Genomic DNA, 19443 nt, shown 5'->3' with positions numbered 1-19443 from the left:
TACCCTAAAGAGCTCTTAACCCCAGTCATCAACCCCAATCTGTCAGAGCAGCAGGGAGATGTTCTTGTAGACAGACCTCCCTGATTCAGCTAAGTGCCTGACCAGCCATGCACCCCAAGGCACTGAGTCAGCATCCATCACACCACCTCCTCCAAGTCCCTAGCAACCATTCCCTGTCCAGTTCTGGGGTCAGTGCTCTCCATCTCCCCAGCCCTCCCTCTAGCCTATGCATTCAGCCTGTCCTCAGCTCCCCCATCTCCATGGTGACCTGCCAGCTCCTCCCTCAGCACTAGATTTAAGGTTGGTTACACTGCCAAGAGTGCTGGGCTGATGACTGGGAAGGAGATCGACCCCATTCTGAAGGCAGCAGCAATGTCCTTTATTCCCAGGGCTGTGCTATTCACTGCTTCTCCAACAACCAACTCTTGCTTCTACCAGCCACTCTGCCAAGAATGAAAACAGAATGAGGATGCTTAGATCAAAACTGGGTATCTCCACTCTTCTTCCCTTCTCACATTAGCAACCCAGCTTGACTGTGCTCAACAGGAAGGCCCCAGGAGTCCCTGCTTCCTTGATCACCCAGCAGTCACTGCTGGCTAAAAGAATGTGTCCCTGAACTAGGACCAGGCAGGGAACACCAGTGTGTGCAGAGGCTGGATGAACAGCTGGAGAAGGGGAGTGGGGCCCTCCACACTCAAATGAAAAAACAACAAACCCTCTGTGATGCTAAAAAAAAACAAAAACAAAAACAAAAAAACAAGAGTTTGCACCCTCAGCTCTTCAAAGCTGCATCTATATCTTTTTCACTGAGGTCCTAGTCCAGCAGATGAATGAGGCTTGGGTAGACCTTCAAAGCAGCTATCAGCACAGTCTGCCTTCTCCTAGCACTCAAAATGGATGTTGAAGCTGGGTGTGGCAGTAGATGCCTATAGTATCAGTATTTGGGAGGCTGAGTTTGAGGATCTTGAGTTTGAGGCCAGCCTTGGCTACACAGAAAGACTCCATCTCAAAAGAAATGCATACTCAATAATAAAAACTAATGGCAGCTAGCATATATTGCATGCTTCTTATGTGTCAGGCAGCATTATATGTGTTTTACATAGATCATCTCAGCTAAGCCAATGACAGAGACTACTTTTATCTCCATTTCACAGAAGAAGAAATGGAGGCCAAGAAAGACTAGGCCATTGGACAGCTAGCAGATGGTGACATTTGGAAATGAACCAAGTCTGAATCTAGAGTCCACGTGTGTAGCTCTGTATTTGGCTGCAATGAGTGAACAAATGAGTAAACAGAATGAAGTTGAACTTAGGGAAGAAGAAATCAGAGCTACAAGAGAAGGAAAGGCAGTGTTATTCCAGAACCCCGAAGGGCCACCAATAATTAAGCAAAAAGAGAACTGGTTCCCAAAGAAAACCACATCTTCTACAACAGGGCAGATGACCCTGGAGACAAGCTAAATGCAATCCAGTCACAGTCTCTTTCCTGCAGGCCAGGCCCCACCAACCCCTGCTTCTCTGCCTGAGTCAGGCTCATGCCTTTCCCACCTCTGCTTTCACTGCTGCAAGGTGGGCACCTGGGTAGGTCAAGTAGATGACCTCCAGGCCCCTTGTCAGCCCTACCAGACTATCAGCTTTGCTTCCCAGCAGTTCCTGAGGTAGCCTAATTTCCATTCCTGGCTGCATTTCCTTTTCCTTGGATAGTAGAGCAGCACTTACCACTCTAAGATTCACCCTCAGCTCTGGGGTCTAAAAAGAAGAAAACTCCCCAGGCCTCTCCTGAGTCACCTCTCAGGGAGGGACTCAGGGCCTGAGACTCTGTCCTTTGCCTTCTTCCAACCTGCCTCTCCCCCCAGCGTCCTGACTTTTCCAGGCAATATTGAGATAGATCTACCGGCAACAGAAATGAATTCCAAGCCTCCCCTCCTCAATTCTTTTCTCTACACAAGTTTTGTGTCAACCTGGGTCTTGAGAAATACTGCAGCCCCAACAAGATGTAGACCTGTTCCCCTGACAACTGCATTCACCCCCTTGTTGCCTCTCTTGGCATCACTGCCAGGAGGACATTCAGAGACATTCAGGTCCCAGCAGCAGTGACACTCCCCACACATTTCCTAGGGGCTGTATTGAAGCCCTGTTCCCACAGCCGAGGACCACAGTGAGTCCAGCATCCTGGCACTAACCAAGTTGCAACTTCACAAGGGCCTCTTGCTAAGCCCCAGCTGAAGTGGCCCTTACCTGACACTGCTTAGACTGCCACACCCAGAGGCCAAGATGAGAATTTCCTATAGTCATCAGAAGGCTCGACAGTGGGGTCTGGAGCCTCCTCATTTACTTACCACAGAGTCCCCATCAGCATTTGGAAAGATGCCAGCCAAAGAGACAAGATAATTCTCAAAATCTCAAAAATCAGACACCAAGTTCAACAGCTCCAGTCTCCTCAGCTCGAAGGAAGCAGGAGCAGGTCTAGCAAGAGTCAGAACTCACAGGCTGGCTCTGCCCTCCCATGGTCACCACTGCCCTGGAGCTGGCTGTGCCTTCCACTCTTCCAGCCAGAGTCCTGCAGATGCATCCCAGTCCTGCACTGTTCTGCCAGGAAGCTCTGACGCCACCTTCCAGGCTGGCCTTGTCTCCTTCAGGCCCAGGAGTGGCCGCAGGGGCTGAGGACCATCAAGGAGACCGGCTCTAAGAGGTAGCAGCTCAACACCCAGAAAGGCAAGGACAAGGGCGCTTCTGAGGCTGGCCAGTGGTGCCTGCCACTGTGGAGTCTCGCTTGGGTTTAATGGTTGAGCCTGCCGGTGTGAGGCTGTGTCTCTTTAAGGACCAGGCCTCTTTAAGGCAAGTTCCCACTGCAGTCAACTCCAGCCACCACAGGGTCCTGCGGCAGAGAGCGGGGATTCCCATGCGCCATCTGGTGGCTCAGAAGAGTGGCACCTGGGCTAACAGAGGTGTTCCAGCCAAGCTGCCTTGAAGTGTTTGCATTCAAACCTCAGCTTCTCCGCCAGACTCTACCCAGAGCTACAGGTCACTGTTGTGAGAAAGGAGGCTGGGAAAGTCAGGAGGAACACCATTTGGTGTCGGGAGAAGCAGGCACCTCCAAAAGGAACCGAGGGAGAACGGCCAGCCCACTAGACAAAACTTTCAGTAACATCTTCTTAAATGGGGGACCTCCCCAGCCTCCCTGCCTGCCAGCTGCAGGGAGCTGAAGCATAGCTGAACATACAGTTGTCCCCTTATTCAGTGAGATAGTGGCCCTCAATCAGAGGAAGGATAGTTGGTATTGCCATAGCAGAAAGTATTTTTGAAAATGCAGGACATTTAAAGAAGTCACAGTAGTAGGGGGTACCACTGGCATTCAATGGACAGAAACCAGCAATGTCCAAAGGACGTCTATCCTCAATACTAACAGTATTGAGAACACTACATGGTCAGGCGGACCCAGGATGATTCCTCACAAAGCTCATGCCTCCCTCCCTTCTTTTCCCCATGATGCTGCATTGGTGCCCTCCCCAACCAAATACCACCAAACTAAATAAACCCAGGAACTGGGAGGGAGTCGAGTCTGGTCCAGGTCACCTTCACAAGGGATGCCATAGTTCTGAATGCTTCTGCTTGGAAGCCAGGCACACACACCTGCACCCAGCCCCCACTGGGTCATTACAACCTTAGAAGAAGAGGCAGACAGGCTGGCAAGCCAACTCAAGGCACCCTGCCCCCACCTCTAAGGGACCACCCTTGCCTTCCTTTCTGTTCCCTATCTCTGAACAGTCCCAAGACAGGCTGGGATGCATATGACGCTTTCCGGTTCTGATCATGAAACCTCGGGGCTCCTAATTTCCTCTTTGTCCCAGGCTGGTCAGCTCAGTTTCACAGTCTGGTGCCAGAAACTGAGATGAGAGAGCAACGCATGTGACATGTGTTCTAATGAAGGGAGAGTGGAAAAGAGGGAAACTTTGGCTCTGAGGATCAGCTCAGAGCTGGTGCGTCGATTTGAGCAGCCCTAGGCTCATGAGGTTCATGTTTTGGACATGAAGCTTGGTTGGAGAAGTTTCCCAGCATCCACAGCAACTAGAGAGCACTCTGCAAAACAAATACGACATGGCACTTCTCTCTTAACACCTGACTATGGCTTCCCACTACTGTCAGGACAAAGACCAATATCCAGTGCAGTGCTGGAGATCAAATCTAGGGCAACACCTCCCCCCCATTTTCTTTTGATGGACTACAAGGACCTGTGGCCTGGCCCCTGCTCCTGTTTCAGCTCTACCTGAGGTATTCTCCTTCCTGCTTTCTCTTGCCTTTTCCTGCCTTGGACCTTTGCATGGGTAAAATGCTCTTCCTCCACTCTGCCTCAGTATCTGCTCTTAACTGAGAAGTCACTGCTTTTAAGGAGCTTTCCCTAACCACCAGACCAGGGAGGCCTGCTTCCCTCCTTCTGAATTCCAAGTGCTCTTAGAAATCACTCAGTGAGTGTCTCTTCTGCTAGACTGAGAGCTCCAACAGGGTGGGAAATGAATCTCTCTTGTTCCCAGTAACCTCAGCACCTTGCTCAAATAGTGGTTCTAGGGATGGACGGTTGGCTCACCTGCAAATGTGAGACCCTGAGCTCATCCCCAGTACCACCAAAAAGAAAAAGAAAAATAGTGGTTCTCATGAATGATCAATGTCAATGAATGAATAAATAGGTAGATTCCTGGTCACAAACAGCCTAAAATGAGCGGTACAGATGTTTCGGCTAGCCCAGTTCCACCAACTGGAGAAGAAGTGTCTGGGCTGGTTGGTTGTCATGTGGAACATTTTTTTGGAAAGACTCAAACATAAAAACCCTACAGTACCCTAGAATGGGATTTGGGCATGACAATTGCTGCTCCAATTAATCCTCTGACTGCTCACACAAAACCCCAGGTAAAAGCTCCCCAATGCCCAGGGTTCCCTGGCTGAGCAGCCAGCATCCAATTCTGCACTCCTTTTTACCCAATCAGGCTCCAACATGGAAATGGAATAGAAACCTAGAAAAGATTATGCCCACTGAGGGAATTTTGGTCTCAATTCCTAGAGTCCCTCCCCTAGACCTATCCTAAATTTGAGAGGTAATTTATTTTTGGAGGAAGACAAACGGTAGCCCCTCCTGGGGGAAAAGCAGTCTCTTGGTGCAGGCCTGCCTTGTCTCCTTCTCTGCACTAGGTGCAATCACTCTAGGGAGCAAAGGTCCTAGGGAGCCCTGCAGCCGTAACTCAGAGTTGACTCTAATGCACTCACTTCTCAGGATGGCTTCGCCAACCAGACAGTCCAGGAAAGCTTGTTTTTTAGTTCAGTGACAGGAGAAGTTGATGGAAACTAATTCTGGCCCCCATCCTCCCACAGACCTAGCTTAAGAGGGTCTGCAGGCAGACTGAGCAGATAGGCAGGGCTAAGGATACCCTCTATGACTGTTGCTTGCCCAGAGCAGGCCACAGAACCCTGGACAATGCAGTGCCAGACTCACTTGGTCTTCTGGGGCCTGCACACAGTGAAAAGTTCCTCTTTATTTCCCCTTCACCAAAACAAAGTGAATAAAAGACTAAAAATTTAGTCAGGGCCTGGTTTGTTGGGCCTTAGGTCTGTGACACCCCATAAAATCACTGAGGCCAGTGATTGTACTGGGGATTGTACCCAGGGTCTTGTGCATGCTAAGCAAACACTCTACCACTGAACTATTCACCAGCCCAAAAGAGGGGATTTCGAAATGCAATTAGATTAGGTCACTTGGGAAGAACTCCATGATTGGATACTGGTGGCTTTAGAAGGAGGAGAGGAAGATGGACCACATAGACAGAGATACACATATGTTTCTGCCATGATGTGATGAGGTCAAGATGGAGTCTCACAAGAGCCTATGCCGTGCAATTTGAACCTCCAGCCTCCAAAACTGTGAGCTCAAAAACCTCTTTTCTCAGCCAGGCAGCAGTGGCTCATGCCTATAATCTTAGCTACTTGGGAAGTTGAGATTGAGAGCAAGAGGATAATGGTTTGAGACTTGCCTGGGCAGATAGTTCAAGACCCTATCTCTAAAATAACAAGAGCAAAGTGGACTAGAGGTATGACTCAAGTGGTAAAGTACCAGCTTTGCAAGCCTGAAGCCCTAAGTTCAAATCCTAGTCCCACCAAAAAAAAAAAAAGAAAGAAAGCAAAAGAAAAGAAATCTGTTTTCTCAATAAAATAGCCTGCCTGCCTCAGAAATTTCATTATAGGAATGAAAAGCTGACTAGTACACCTGGTGAGAAGAGTAGAGAAGTAACAATAAAGTAATAGCAACAAGTATTTGTGCTTATTTTGTTTTGCCAGGAATAATCTAAGGACTGTGTACGTATTCAATCACTTAATTATCATAATAACCCACGACCACTCCAGAATCCATGTTTTAGCCTCTCAACATTCTGCTGCCTCTCTCCAACAGAAAAGAAAGGGCATTAAATTGAACATAACCCTAAATCCAGACCCCGGCTCTGCCACTGACTTTCTGTGCAGCACTGAGTAACTCCCTTTCCCTGTCTGGGCCTTGGTTTTCTCACCCTGACAGAAAGGGATACAAGTCATACCATCTACAATTCCTGGAGAAATAGATGACCGGGAAATAGTTGATAAAGGAGGGGGAAATGTTTCTCTTTCCCATCCCACAATTCCCACATTCCAGGAAGTTTGGTGGGTATTGAGAAGGCTAGAAGCCTTGTTACTTAATGGAATATTCCGAGAGTCCTCACAGGACAGGGTTCCTTTGCCCAGACTGTTTCAGATTATGGATTTGAGACATACCTAGAAATAATGAAAAAGGCAAAAATTATAGGGTGAGGAAGCAAGGCATTCATTCTGATGGAGAAGGAAAAACATAAGCAATTGCAGAGGCAAACACAGGGGTGGAGAGCCAGGCATGGTGGCACATGCCTATAGTCTAGCTATTTGGGAGACTGAGGCAGGAAGATCACTTGAACCCACAGTTGGAGACCAGCCTGGGCAGCATAATGAGGCCGTGTCTGAAAAAGAAAGAAAAGGGGTGGGGGAGCTAGAACCTGGAGAAGAAGGCTCTTTTGGGAACTGGGGGAGATTAGAGAGACTTGCTAATATAACTTGTGGCCTCAGCATGAACCCAGGGACCCAGCAGGATTTGCAGCTTTTCCTAGGTCTGTTTTTATTAAGAAGCCTTTCTGGGACACTGTCTCCCCTTCAATGCACGCCAGGGTTTAGGACCCATCTCCCTTCCCTGTGAGATTCCAGAAAGACCTTTCCTTCATGTGTTCCTGGCATCACTAATATTTATGTCTAGACACAGTGACTGTGTGAAGCATACTACTTCTGCTTTTTTAGTATGTGACACTTCTATGTGGAAGACATAATCTTTACCCCCACTTTAGAGAAGAGGCTCAAGATCACACTTCCAGCAGGGGGTGGAGCCAAGTCCACGCTCTAGTCTGGCCACCAATCGGGACGCTTCAGCAAGCATCCTAACCAGTGGCCTTTGACCTCACTGGAGAAGCTGGGTTCCAGGCAGAGGCAGCACGGGTACATGATGCTGATGTGGATTTATCAGCAGATCTCTTTTTTGCTTGCTTGTTTTTATTTTTTTTTTAATTTACTTTTGTGACAGAGTCTTGGTATGTAGCCCAGGCTGGCCTCCAACTCCCAGTCTTCCTGTCCCAGCCTACGGAGTAGCTAGAATTCAGTAGAGCTCTTAATTAAAACCACTTTCCAGTGGGAGGCGACAGGGTCAAGAAGACAGAAAGGTGGATTTCCATGTTCTTCCTCCCCACCTGAAGTCTGACAAGCTCTGAGTTCTCTGGAACCTGACCTATGTCTGGAGGGGCCCTCTACAGCTCTCCAAGGCTATGGGTGTTAATTCGTCTCTGGGCATCTCCCTCACAGAGGCAGCCCCCAGCATAACCCAGGCTCAGCTGAGTAGGGATTTTAAGAATATTGGTGGGAATGGGGGGGGGGGCGGGAATGGAACCCAGGGCCTCTCACATGCTAGGCACGTACTCTACCACTGTGCTACACACCTAGCACCCATAAGGATCATTTTTTTAAAAAGAAAGTATCCCCTAACTTCTCAGGGGAACACGGGAGAAAATTGGGGTACCAACTCTATACTCTTCCTCACCCAGTCCCCTTCTCAAATTTTCATGTCTCTCTTGCCCTGGTCTTGAACTTTCTAGAACATTCTCTGTTCATTGCTCTGAACAGGGATGAAGGCCCTAGGAGAAGATAAGCCCATGTGGTGAGGTGTAAGAGATTTATTTTCCTGAGGAAGGACCCTGTGCTTCTGAGAAACCTTACATAGAAACTCAGAGCAATGACTCTGGGGAATTTCAGTTCCCCTGCAGAGACACCTGGACAGAAGCCCTTTCCAGTGCTCAGGAGTTACCTACTCTCTGAGGTGTCTAAGAGGCAGCCCCCGCCTGCCTGGCTCACTTTAAGATGAACCATTCCTACTTCAGGAGTGAGGAAGCAGGCTTTGACCTCCTCTCCTGGGATCAGGGAGAGTGAGTGGTTCCAAGATGCAGTAGCCTCTGCTTCACGTTGCAGGATTTTAAACTTCTCTCCTTCCTACCCCTTTCAGGGCCAGCCCCATGCCGGATTTTATTCTGACAGGTGGGAGACAGGAAGACACTGGGCCTCTTCCTCCTGACCGCTCTGATGCTCAAGTTTTAGGGGCCTCCTCAGATCTTTGACATGACTCAGATGAAATCTGGCTCCTCACCCTAAACCCCTCCTTGTGGCCTGAAGTCTTCTCGACATCTCATTGCCTAATCCTTTACGTGCCCCACTGAATAATTTTCCAAGTTCCTATTTCTGTCTGATTGTGCAAGTTTCTTCCCCCTCCCCCTGGCCAGGAAGGCACATGATTGTCACATGAGGGCAGCCACAGGCCACCAGCAGAGGGAGGCAGGTTGCTGGGAAGTCTCCTTTTCTAGTTCATAGAGCCCTGGAGTGTGACTTTCCACTCCCCATAACCAGAACTACACAGAACTTTGACTCACCTGGAAACAAGACCAGAACAGATCCCAATGAGGTCACACTTGGCTTTCAGGTCCCCCCAAAAGTAGTTCCTATGTTGTCTTCTCAAAATACTTAGCTAGACCTGAGAACCTCCACACTAGGGTTGATTCTTTGGGGTCCTTCGGGAGGGCCAAGCTACTTTTTTCTGAAGAAAAAATGGCAATAAAGCAGGTGCTCTACTGCTTGAGCCATACCTCTGGTCCATTTTGCTCTGGTTATTTTGGAGATGGGGGTCTTGTGAACAATTTGCTTGGACTGGCCTCAGATTATGATCTTCCCAATCTCAGCCTCCTGAGATCACATGTCCAAAGAGTAGTCCAGAGACCCCAGAGCTTGTCAGACTTCAGCTGAAGAGAAAGAACGTGGAAATTTGCCTATGTGCCTTCTTGTCCTTGCTGCCTCCCCTGGAAAGTGGCTTTAACTAAGATCTCACCCTCCCAGAACCAGTTAAAAGGGCTTCTTTCATAAAAGACTCTATTTGCCTCCTACCACAAGTAAGCAGAGATGAGGAAACTGCCACAGAGAAGCATCCTGGTCCCCTGGTTCACTGCTGCTCTCTTGGAGGCCACAGGTGAAGCTGTGCACCAAAGCAGGCCACACTTCTTTCTAGGCCTGCAAGGCTCCTTGACTTGCTGCAAAGACCACTAACCCAGACATCAGTACCTGTGGGCACACCTACCCACAGCAGAGCCGCTAAAAATTTTCAGTGTGACTTTCAGGACCAAAAAGGAAGAAGTTCTGTCTTGCTGAGAAGAATATGGTCCTGAGACACCAACAAAAGCTGTCTGGCATGGCCTGCCTGATTCTGCAAGTAAAGGTACCTGCTCCAAGCACAAGGGACTGTTCCCTACCTAGACTCTCATTCTGAGCAAGCTGGTGGAGGTGCAAAAATTTTCTTTAGGAACGGTCAGGGTCCCAGACAACTTGTTCTGGAAAACAAAGCCTCTCTTCAGCTCTTCAGGTGATGGGAAAGACGAGAGAAATGTGCCAAGATTCTCCTGAGAAGAACACCCAAGCTGCTGGCTCAGAAGTCATGCTGCAATTAGCATCCTGTCACATGCCCCTTTGTATGCATTTCATATAACATCAAAAGACCACATAGAGGGTGTGAAGTATATAGCATGTTGGCTTTTTTTTTGCTCTCTTTTTGTGGTGTTGGGGATGGAACCCAGGGCCCTATGTAGGCTAGGGAAGTACTCTACAACACCCTACACCTCAGCCCCTTGTATTGTCTTTTATAATTATTTTATTAGGATATATGTCTTATACGAGGGGGGATTCATAATGACAATTCCAATTAGATTTATATTGTACATTATTTTCATTGCCCCCTTGTCTCTGCCTCTCAACCCCTGCCCCACCCCTCTTAAAGCAATTGCAAGAGGTTTCTTAGTTCTGTTTCATACAGGTCATGAAGTCCATCAACCAAATACCATCACCTTAATCAACTTCCTTCACCCTCCCCCTCCCACTAGTACCTATCTTACAGTCCTGTTTTTCATTATTAATATTTAAGTTGATGTTCAAAGGGGTGTCTCAGTGTACGCCCACTGTGTGTGTGCTTTACTTTGGTCTGTTCAACCCCTTCCATTGCTCTCCCTTACCCCTTTACCTCCCACCCATACTTTTTTAACTGTAAGTTTATTCAGTCTCTGTTGTAAAAGTCATAAAGCCGCAATAAAACTCTTTTAGACAGGGCTGGGAGTGTAGCTCAGAGGTAGAGCACTTGCTTAGCATGTGTGAGGCCCTGGACTTGATCCCCAGCACCAATAAAAGAGGGGAGGGGAGGGGAAGGGAGATGAGAGAGAGGAGGGAAGGTGGCCCAAACAATGTATACACATATGAATAAATGTAAAAATGATAAAATAATTAAAGAAACAAAAAAGCAAAATATGACCCATAAATGCATATCCCAATTAGCATTTTCTAGTCTTTTGGGGCTTGCACAAGCAGGATCTTTTTGTTTGTTTTTAATTTTCAGTACTGGGGTTTGAACTCAGGGCCTCACACTTGCTAGACAGGCACTCTACCACTTGAACTGTTCTGCCAGCCTTACAACAAGGTCTTTACATGCTTAAACTCAAGAGTGGCTCCTCAGACTGCACAGGAATTTCTCAGCCTGATCCTTGGCCAGTGCATCCTTCATTTTCTCCTCATCCTGTTACATCAAGCCGGGCAAAACTTCTACCTCAACAGAGGAATGACTTTTCTTTGCTCAGGGACTTCCTGGCCACAAACACAAATGGTGTACTCTAGCACCTCATTCATGCTTGTTCTTGGCGAGAGGTCTCTGGTTTCTGGGAGGAGGGGAAGAACATCACCTGGTTGTCAGCATTGTCTAGGGACACCAGAGATAAAAAATCTCATCTGTAGTGCTCTGGACAGAAAGCCAAGAACTACTTCTGGTAGGGCTTAGGGCTCTTCCTCCCAAGCTGGGTTTTAGCTTTGAGATTGGAAAGAAGCCTCGTGTTTAGCCAGGGCTGCCAACCTGCTCCAGGAGGAGCTGTATTAGTGACATTCAGCCTTTCAGCAATGGAAACTGAGGGGGAGGAGAGGAGGGTGGGGCAGGAAGAACCAGAAGAAAAAGTCAGACTGACATTCACCCAAATTCCAGCCCCTGGCAGAAACAAAGTTGGTGGAAGGCTGGGCGTGCCATCCTAATCTCAGGACAGGAGACAGACACTTTGTAGACCTTCCTACACCATGGCGCGTGCGAGAAATGACAAACATACACAGCACACTAGGGTAGACAAAGGGGGAGACAGGGGGTAGGGGAATAAATCATGTTTTCTCACTTTGAACTCATTGTAGGCACATTCATTGGGAAACCCCCAGCAAAGGGGACAAGAAGAGAGTGCCTTGGACTTCTAACAAACCCTCCCAAGTGATTTTAGAAGCCTCCATGCTGCCAAGATAAAATCAATGAGAGCCCCTCTAAGGCAGCAACCGCCCCCCCCCCACCCCGCTGGTGAAAGAGGCAGTATCCAGGTGAATTCACCTGCATGGATGGTGGGGCATAGGGCACACTTCCCAGGTGGATACAATGTTACTGGGCATGGCTGCTGGGAGAGTGGAATAGACAGCCAAGAGGATGCCACACCCACCTGTGCCAGACATCAACCCATCTTGTCAGAAATTTCCTCTTCCCAAGTCAGATTCACAGGCCTGATGACCAAGGTGGGAGGTCTTATTTACTTTGACAAAAGCAGGGCTGCCAACACAGCAGCTGCTGTCCTCTCCTACTCTGGGCCCAGCTTAGCCAGTCTTCTACCCTAGATGTGTGTTGGGGGTGGAAGGGGAGGCAGACCTGCTAGCTGTCCAGGGCACTGCTATGGGGCTTTGGCCCCCAGCAGGCCGAAGCATCATTCACAGCTAGTCACATTAGCACTAGCCCTACAGGGCCAGTGTCTGAGCTGCTGCAGATTCGGTGTAGAGTGCAATGGTGTAGTTCAGGATGTGGTTCTAGAGACAATATCCCCAGGTTCAAGGTATGGTCTCCAAGAAACTGAGCTTTAGTTTCTTTTCCTGTAAAATGAGGATAACAATGAGCTGCTTTGACCAAGATGGTTGAGAGGATCAAATGATCAAATGAGGTAACAGATGAAAGACATCAGCACACCATCAGAAGCACACAAGCAGTATTAGCTTTGTGTACACGTGTAGGTGCACACACATGTACACACTACAGCTCTCTCTCTCTCTCTCTCTCTCTCTCTCTCCCTCCACCTCCTCTTTCCAGGGTCTGGATTTCCAAGTGCTGGATTTACAGGTATGAGCCAACATACTTCGCCTTACACCTTTCTCTTGAGGGTAAAAATAAGACAAAAAGTGGAACAGCTTCCCTGAAAGGACTACAGCAAACCTAGTGAAGAGGTATTGTGCCTTGTACTGAGGTCACCAGAGCCCAACCTCACTCTTTGCTTTCTGTGGGTGACTCACATCACTGCAGAGTTTACTCATTAGCATATTAAAAAAAAACAAAGCCACCTCATTTTCTTAAGTGTGGCATTCAAGAGCAGCTGGAATAAGAAAAATATCCATCAAAAAAAAACATGCTCCTCTCCCTTAAATTCACAGCTGTCATGTTTAAAAGAGGCAAGGACTTCTACAGCCTGCTGCTGGTCCCTGAAAGATTTCAAAGACAATGAAAAGTAAAATATAGTATAAACTTCATCAGCAAGGAGCATTTTCTCCAGGCACCAGAGTAGAGCCTCCTTCCTTAGCAAGTGAGAAAATGAGGACTGAGGACTTTAAGTGCCCAAGTGTGTTTAAAGAGAAAAGGTGAGTAGGAAATTTTCTGTTAAAATTATAAACCTCAAGGGTCAGAGGCATAGCTCAGGTGGTAGAGCACCTGCCTAGCAAGCACAAGGTCCTGAGTTCAAACCCCAGTACAAAAAAAAAAAAAAAGGAAACCTTGGGTTATACAGAATAAACACCAAAATGCTGGACCAAGAAAACAGTTTCTTAATGCCAGAAATTAGAGATTGGGCTAGGAGTGTAATTCAGTGGTAGAGCATATGCTTAGCAAGCAGGAAGTCCTGGGTTTAATCCCAGTACCACAACTACCAAATAAGAAGTTAGGGTATAGCTATTCACACACACACACACACACACACACACACCCCTACCAAATGTAATAAACGTAAGATAGATCAATTTAGAAGAACTTCTTTATAATATCAGATTCAACTATACTACAGGCTCACAGCTTTTTTTTTTTTTTTTAACTAAAAGAAACTCTCTACAGGCATGGTGAGACACACCTGTAATCCCAGCAGTTGGGAGGCTAAGGCAGACGGATCACAAGTTAAAGGCCAGCCTGGGCTACTATTGAGATCGTGTCTCAAAATAAAATTAAAAAGAAGGTCAGAGGATGTAGCTCAGTGGTACACTGTTTGCCTAGCATGCACAAGCCCTGGGTTCAATCCCCAGCACTGCAAAAGAAAAATAGAGAAAAACAAAAAAAACCTCCAGTCTATTTCTATTACTCATGAGTCTTCAACGTGATCACTCATTCCAAATTGCAAATTGAAAGAATATCCCTGCGGCCTCTTCATATTCTCATCAGCAAACAGTCCCCAAACACAAACCTCTCCTTCTCTCTCTCTCTCTCTCTCTCTCTCACTCTCTCTCACACACACACACACACAGTTATTGTGTGCTGCCCAGCGTGCATAAAGCCCTTTTGGTGTTTTCACATATTACTCCTGGTAAATGTTGCATGAAATTTGATGATCCCGTTAGGGAAGAGAAACTGATTGACAATCATCCATTCCTAACCCGCAGATCCTTGATGAAATCCCGTTTCGATTTAGGGTTTAGAAATTGCTGGCTTGAAGACAAATGGCTCTCTGGTTTCACCAGCAGACCTCAGCTGCCTGCGAGGTCTAAGGTGGATTCAGCTCTCCCCGCCCCCTGCCAGTTCCCTCCCGCCCATTCTGCGCTGGCCAGCTGCGGCTACCCGCCCGGCCCGCGTGGCAGGGGCTCCCCGGGGGCGGGGGCGGGGGCGGGGCCGCGGGCTCTGGGTCACGTGACGGCACTGCCCATCTCTGCCTGAGGTTCAGCATCCGCTGCCACACCGGTTACCTCCTCCTGCGCGCACCGCTAACGCAGCATCAGTTGCTCAGCCCGCACCTGCGGGGACCAAGGAGGAGCGGGGCGGGGGAAGCGGCCTTGCTTTCTGAGGTTTAGGCAACACTTGCGATGCAAATGCATTCAGGGCCTGGGGCCTTTCCCTACCCTCGCGCGGGGAGGCAGGTGCCACAACACAACCCTCTGGGGACCTAAGTACATCTTACGCTGATGACGGGAAGCCCCCGTGCTCCCTAGCCTTGGGGAGAGCCCTGCAATGGGAGGTGTGGCAATGGTGTGGGCCCCTGCTGGGTAACCTCCCAGGGTTTCGACCAGCAGGAAGCAGTGGACATTCCAGAAGTCGCTGACTGATAGGGGAGGTTAAAACAGAACGACTCTTTATTTGGGATTTAAAATAAAAGCTTAAAGAATTTTCGTTTTCCTGGTCTTGGTGCCTGGTCCACTAAGGAAATTCCTGAAGCAAAGGCGACAAGAACCAGAAAGCACAGGGCCACCTCCCCAGGGACCCGGCCAGCCCACTTCCTCTCGGTTTCTCCTGCATCTCTTGCCACAGAAACCACCGCCAGGATTTCTGAGATTTTGCCCACTGTACCCAGGGTTGTTGGAGTCCTTAGGACGGGAGGCCTTTCCTGGAGGGATTTAATGATGTCTTTGCACAGAACTTAAAACGATCTAGCAAAACGAAAGATCTGACATCCAGATAAGGGTGGCAAATGATCAGACCAGGTGTATTCCACTCAGGTCTCTGAGAGCTAAGGGGCCTCGGCCCCACCCCAAGCTCTATGAAACTCCCTCTGAGTTTGTAAGAAATACCCTACTAAGCAAGAATCCTTCATGTATGTTTTCAAGAGGCACTGACATTTTTTGAGACAGTCTCACTATGTAGCCCAAGAAGGGCCTCAAATTTGCAATCTTCCTGCCTCAGTCTCCCAACTGCTGGAATTAGAGGCATGCACCACCTTCCTGCTCTGTGGCACTTTGGTATGTTAACTAACCTCCTTAGGGTTCAGTTTTCTCCTCCATAAGATATGGTTAATAGTATTAACCTCTTGTGGCTGTTGTGAGAATAATGAAATAATGCACAAATTGGATACAAATACGTGAGTGTCATAAAAGGACTGAAGGCTATCTAATGTGCAATGCTGTCAACTGCAGATTCCATCATCAGAAAGGAGCAGAAGTGGTGGGGAGAAGTGACAGGAACCAACAGGTTTTATTCCAGACTTCAATACTGGAATCTTTCATACTGAAAATGCATTTATGTAATTCATGTGCTTAGTACAGGGCCTGAGTCATCATAGATACTCCAATGTTAATTTTTATAACTGATTCGTTCTAATTTATTTTTAATCTGGCTTCTGGTTCAAAGAGGATGGATGACTGAGTCTATGGTGTGTGTGTGTGTGTGTGTGTGTGTGTGTGTGTGTGTGTCTACATCAGTGTAATGAACTTACCTTAGGCTTCTCTCTTTTCATGCCAATCTATAAATACAGGGCTGGGAGGTAAGACTCAAGCGGTAGAGCCCTTGTCTAGCAAAGTGCCAGGCCCTGAGTTCAAGTCCCACTACAGCAAAAACAAACAAGCAAACAAAAAAAGAAATACAAGTAAATAAATCCACAAACATGATATGAATCTTATATTAAAAGGAAACCAATTTACAGTTCAGCAAGACCTTATCTTGAAAAAACCCTTCACAAAAATAAGTCTGGTGGAGTGGCTCAAGGTGATGGCCCTGAGTTCCCAGTACCTCAAAAAAAAAAAAAAAGAAAGAAAGAAAGAAAGAAAGAAAGAGACCAATTACCAATTACAGCCCAATAAAATATCTAATAGAGGGTGTTCTCAAGGACCAGGAATTCTAAGCTATCCTTGAAAGATGGGGGTAAAGGGATCTGATTGGAGGAGGAAACCACAGGCCACAATATACCAAGGAGAAGGCAGCTGCCAACAGTTATTGTTTGGAGGTGCGACGCAGCTGATCCTGGAACAGAACAGTGGGCAGAGGAACCATGGAGACTAGTTGAGAGGCAGAAGGAGGCCCAGGCAGGTCAGTGCCCAGATTCCCCTCCTTCCCCAGACCCAGTCCCTGACCTGCTCTGGTTTCAGCTTCCATTCTGGTTCACAGAGAAGGGTATCTTATTTTTGAGCAGAGCCATACTTTAAAAAACTTTTTTAAATGTTTAGCATGATTGTTTAAAACAGAAAGATAAGCTTAAAACATGAAGTTGTAGCATGAACTTTATCAAAAGTTTGAAATGATAAGTTTCCTGAGAAAATATAAAGTCCGAAAGCAGATTTGAGAGGAAATCCTGAAACGATTGCTAACCTTTAAACACAAAAGGACAGCTGGGCACCAGTGGCTTACGCCTGTAATCCTAGCTACTCTGGAGGCAGAGATCAGGAGGATCACAGTTCAGAGCCAGATCCTGTCTTGAAAATACCAGGCACAAAAAAGGGCTGGTATAGTGGCTCAATGGTACAGCGCCTGCCTGGCAAGTGTGAGGTCCTGAGTTTAACCAATAGTACCGCCTCCCCCCACCAAATACACACATACACAAGGACAAGTAGGTGGAGACTATACAGAAGACCTATAAAGGCAAGGGCTTCTAAACCTTTACAAACAGAGCTGGGCACTGGTGGCTCACACCTGTATAATCTTAGCTACTTGGGAGGCTGAGATTGGGAGGATCAAAGTTCGAAGACAGCCTGGGCAAATAGTTCGTGAAACCCCATTTCCAAAATAACCAGAACAAAATGGATTGGAAGTAGCGGTAGAAGAGTGCCTGCTTTGCAAGTGCAAGGTCCTTAGTTCAAACCCCAGTCCTACCAAAAAAAAAAAAAAAGGAAACCTCTGCAAACAGAACATAGGAGCAGATGGGAATTGTTACTCAACAAATTTTATGATGCCACCATGATTCTGGGGGAAGAGAGAGAAAACAATAGGTCAATCTTTCCTATGTCATAGATGCAAGTAATCTTAATTCCAATTATCATGTTCAATCTAGCAATTTTCTTCCTAAACTGTACATCTCAGCTAATACGCATGGTTGTGTACCACTCAACTTGCTGCTCTGTGAATGGGTTGTTAATACACAATTAAGCATCCTGCAGCCCTGTTTATTAGATCAAATAGTGTTTATCCCAAGACTATCAGCCTAGCTCAACATTATAAAAGTTGTGTTCTTGAGCTAGTAGAGTGGCTCAAGTGGTAGAGCACCTGCCTACCAAGCATGAGACCCAGATTTCAAACCCCAGAACGGCCAAAAAAGAAAAAACAAAAACAAAAATTATGTTAGTCAATACATTAATACATTAAGGAAGAAAATAGCATATAATCATCTTGACATATTTGAGAAAAGCAATTGTGAAAAGTAAACACTCATTTTATTTCTGCTTAAAAAGAATAGAAAAAAATACTCTTGGAAACTAGAAATAAAAAAAAAACAAAGGGGCTGGGGTAGTGGTTCAAGTGATGGAGTGCCTGCCTAGTAGGCCCAAGATCCTGAGTTCAAATTCCAATACTAACAAAAGAAAAAGAAGAAATAAGAAATCTCCTTTATTTGAGTAAATCTATGATTAGCATACTATCCAATCATGAGGGATTAAAGACATTCACATTAAATCTAAAAAGTGGGCAAAGAATATGACAAAGAAGAAATAGGAATAGCCAAAGGACATAAGAAAATACACTGCCTCATTAGTCATCAGACCATGTGTACTTTGAGATGCCATTTTTTATTTATTAGACTGACACAAATGAAAAATAGTAACAAATGTCGGTAACAATGTGAACAGGTTCTCTCAAAAAGTATGGTGAGACTATAACCTGGATCAACCTATTCCAGAACAATTTGACAGTATCTATTAAAATTTAAAATGAGGCATTGCTCAATGTCTAGATAGTCTCCAGAGAAACATTCACACATGTGAACCCATGGTTGGTGTCCTGTGCATGGCTTTCCACTGCAGTGTTGTTTGGAATATACCCTGCTGAGGGTTAGGTGTGTCCCCTTGCATTTTCTCTAGCAAAGAAAGTAGGGGCTGGGGAGCTTCTGGAATCATAGCTCTTCTAACTTTACAATTCCTTAGGCACCTCTCTTAGAAGGTCACCACTTTGGAGTCACTGATATCAGAGCTGGGCCCCTGCTCCTGTGTAGGAGAGGGTGTAAACAGACCTATGGAATCCAGAGGGTTTTAAAAGAGGAGTTGCCAGACCTCCAGATGAGTCCCTGGGTGGCAAGGAGTGGTGGTGGATGCTGGAGGCTTCCTGATCAGGCTTTGCCTGTGACCTAAAAGAACTGGGGGTCAGAGCAGCAATTCAGGGCATCCGAGTCACCTTACAGCAGAGGAACTGACATTTCCTCTTTCCAGGAACAATGACAGCCTGTGCAGCATGTCCCATCTTCAGGTACCAGTTCACTTATTGGCCTGTGGAGAGCCAGTCGTACAGCCAGTCTTAGAGCCACACCCGTGGCAGTGACCTGTACTGGCTACTAATGAGAAGCACTTCTCTGCCAGCTTGGGAATCTAGCAGCACTGACCACAACTTCCTCTCTGAGAGTATGAGGGGAGCTGCAGGAGGGAGCAGCTGGGCTTTCTGCAGGCAGGCACCTGGGCACTGGAGCCGAAGGAATACAGAAAAATGCAGAGCAGGTGTGCCCCTGATGTACCTTCTGGTCAACCAGCAAACATGTGGTCATTGCTGTTCAAAATATGAACAGCAGTGGTTGCCAACAGCATATAAAGAGCCACCTTGGGTCACATGTATGGTGGGCCTGGTCCCACACGAGGACTGAAGGCTCTTGAAGAAGAATGTGTAATTCTT

At 47.1% G+C, this 19443-nt stretch overlaps 1 protein-coding gene across 2 annotated transcripts in view; it reads right to left on the bottom strand.

Annotated features, from left to right (window-relative positions):
* The window catches only part of Abr (ABR activator of RhoGEF and GTPase), a 181070-nt gene that overhangs the window by 142587 nt on the left and 19040 nt on the right, over window positions 1-19443 (bottom strand). The window contains exon 1 of one of the 2 annotated variants that reach the window (XM_074046548.1): window positions 2339-2771. The exons of the other annotated variant lie outside the window; for it this stretch is intronic. The gene's annotated coding sequence lies outside the window, so the exon portion shown is untranslated. Of the gene's footprint in view, window positions 1-2338; window positions 2772-19443 lie in introns of those variants that run through there. 2 annotated transcript variants of the gene reach the window in all.

This window comes from Castor canadensis, chromosome 11 (assembly GCF_047511655.1).
Source record: "Castor canadensis chromosome 11, mCasCan1.hap1v2, whole genome shotgun sequence".
In the NCBI taxonomy this organism is placed as follows: Eukaryota; Metazoa; Chordata; class Mammalia; order Rodentia; family Castoridae; genus Castor; species Castor canadensis.
Note: the sequence above shows the minus strand (reverse complement) of the source record. Positions and strands in the feature narration are given on the sequence as shown.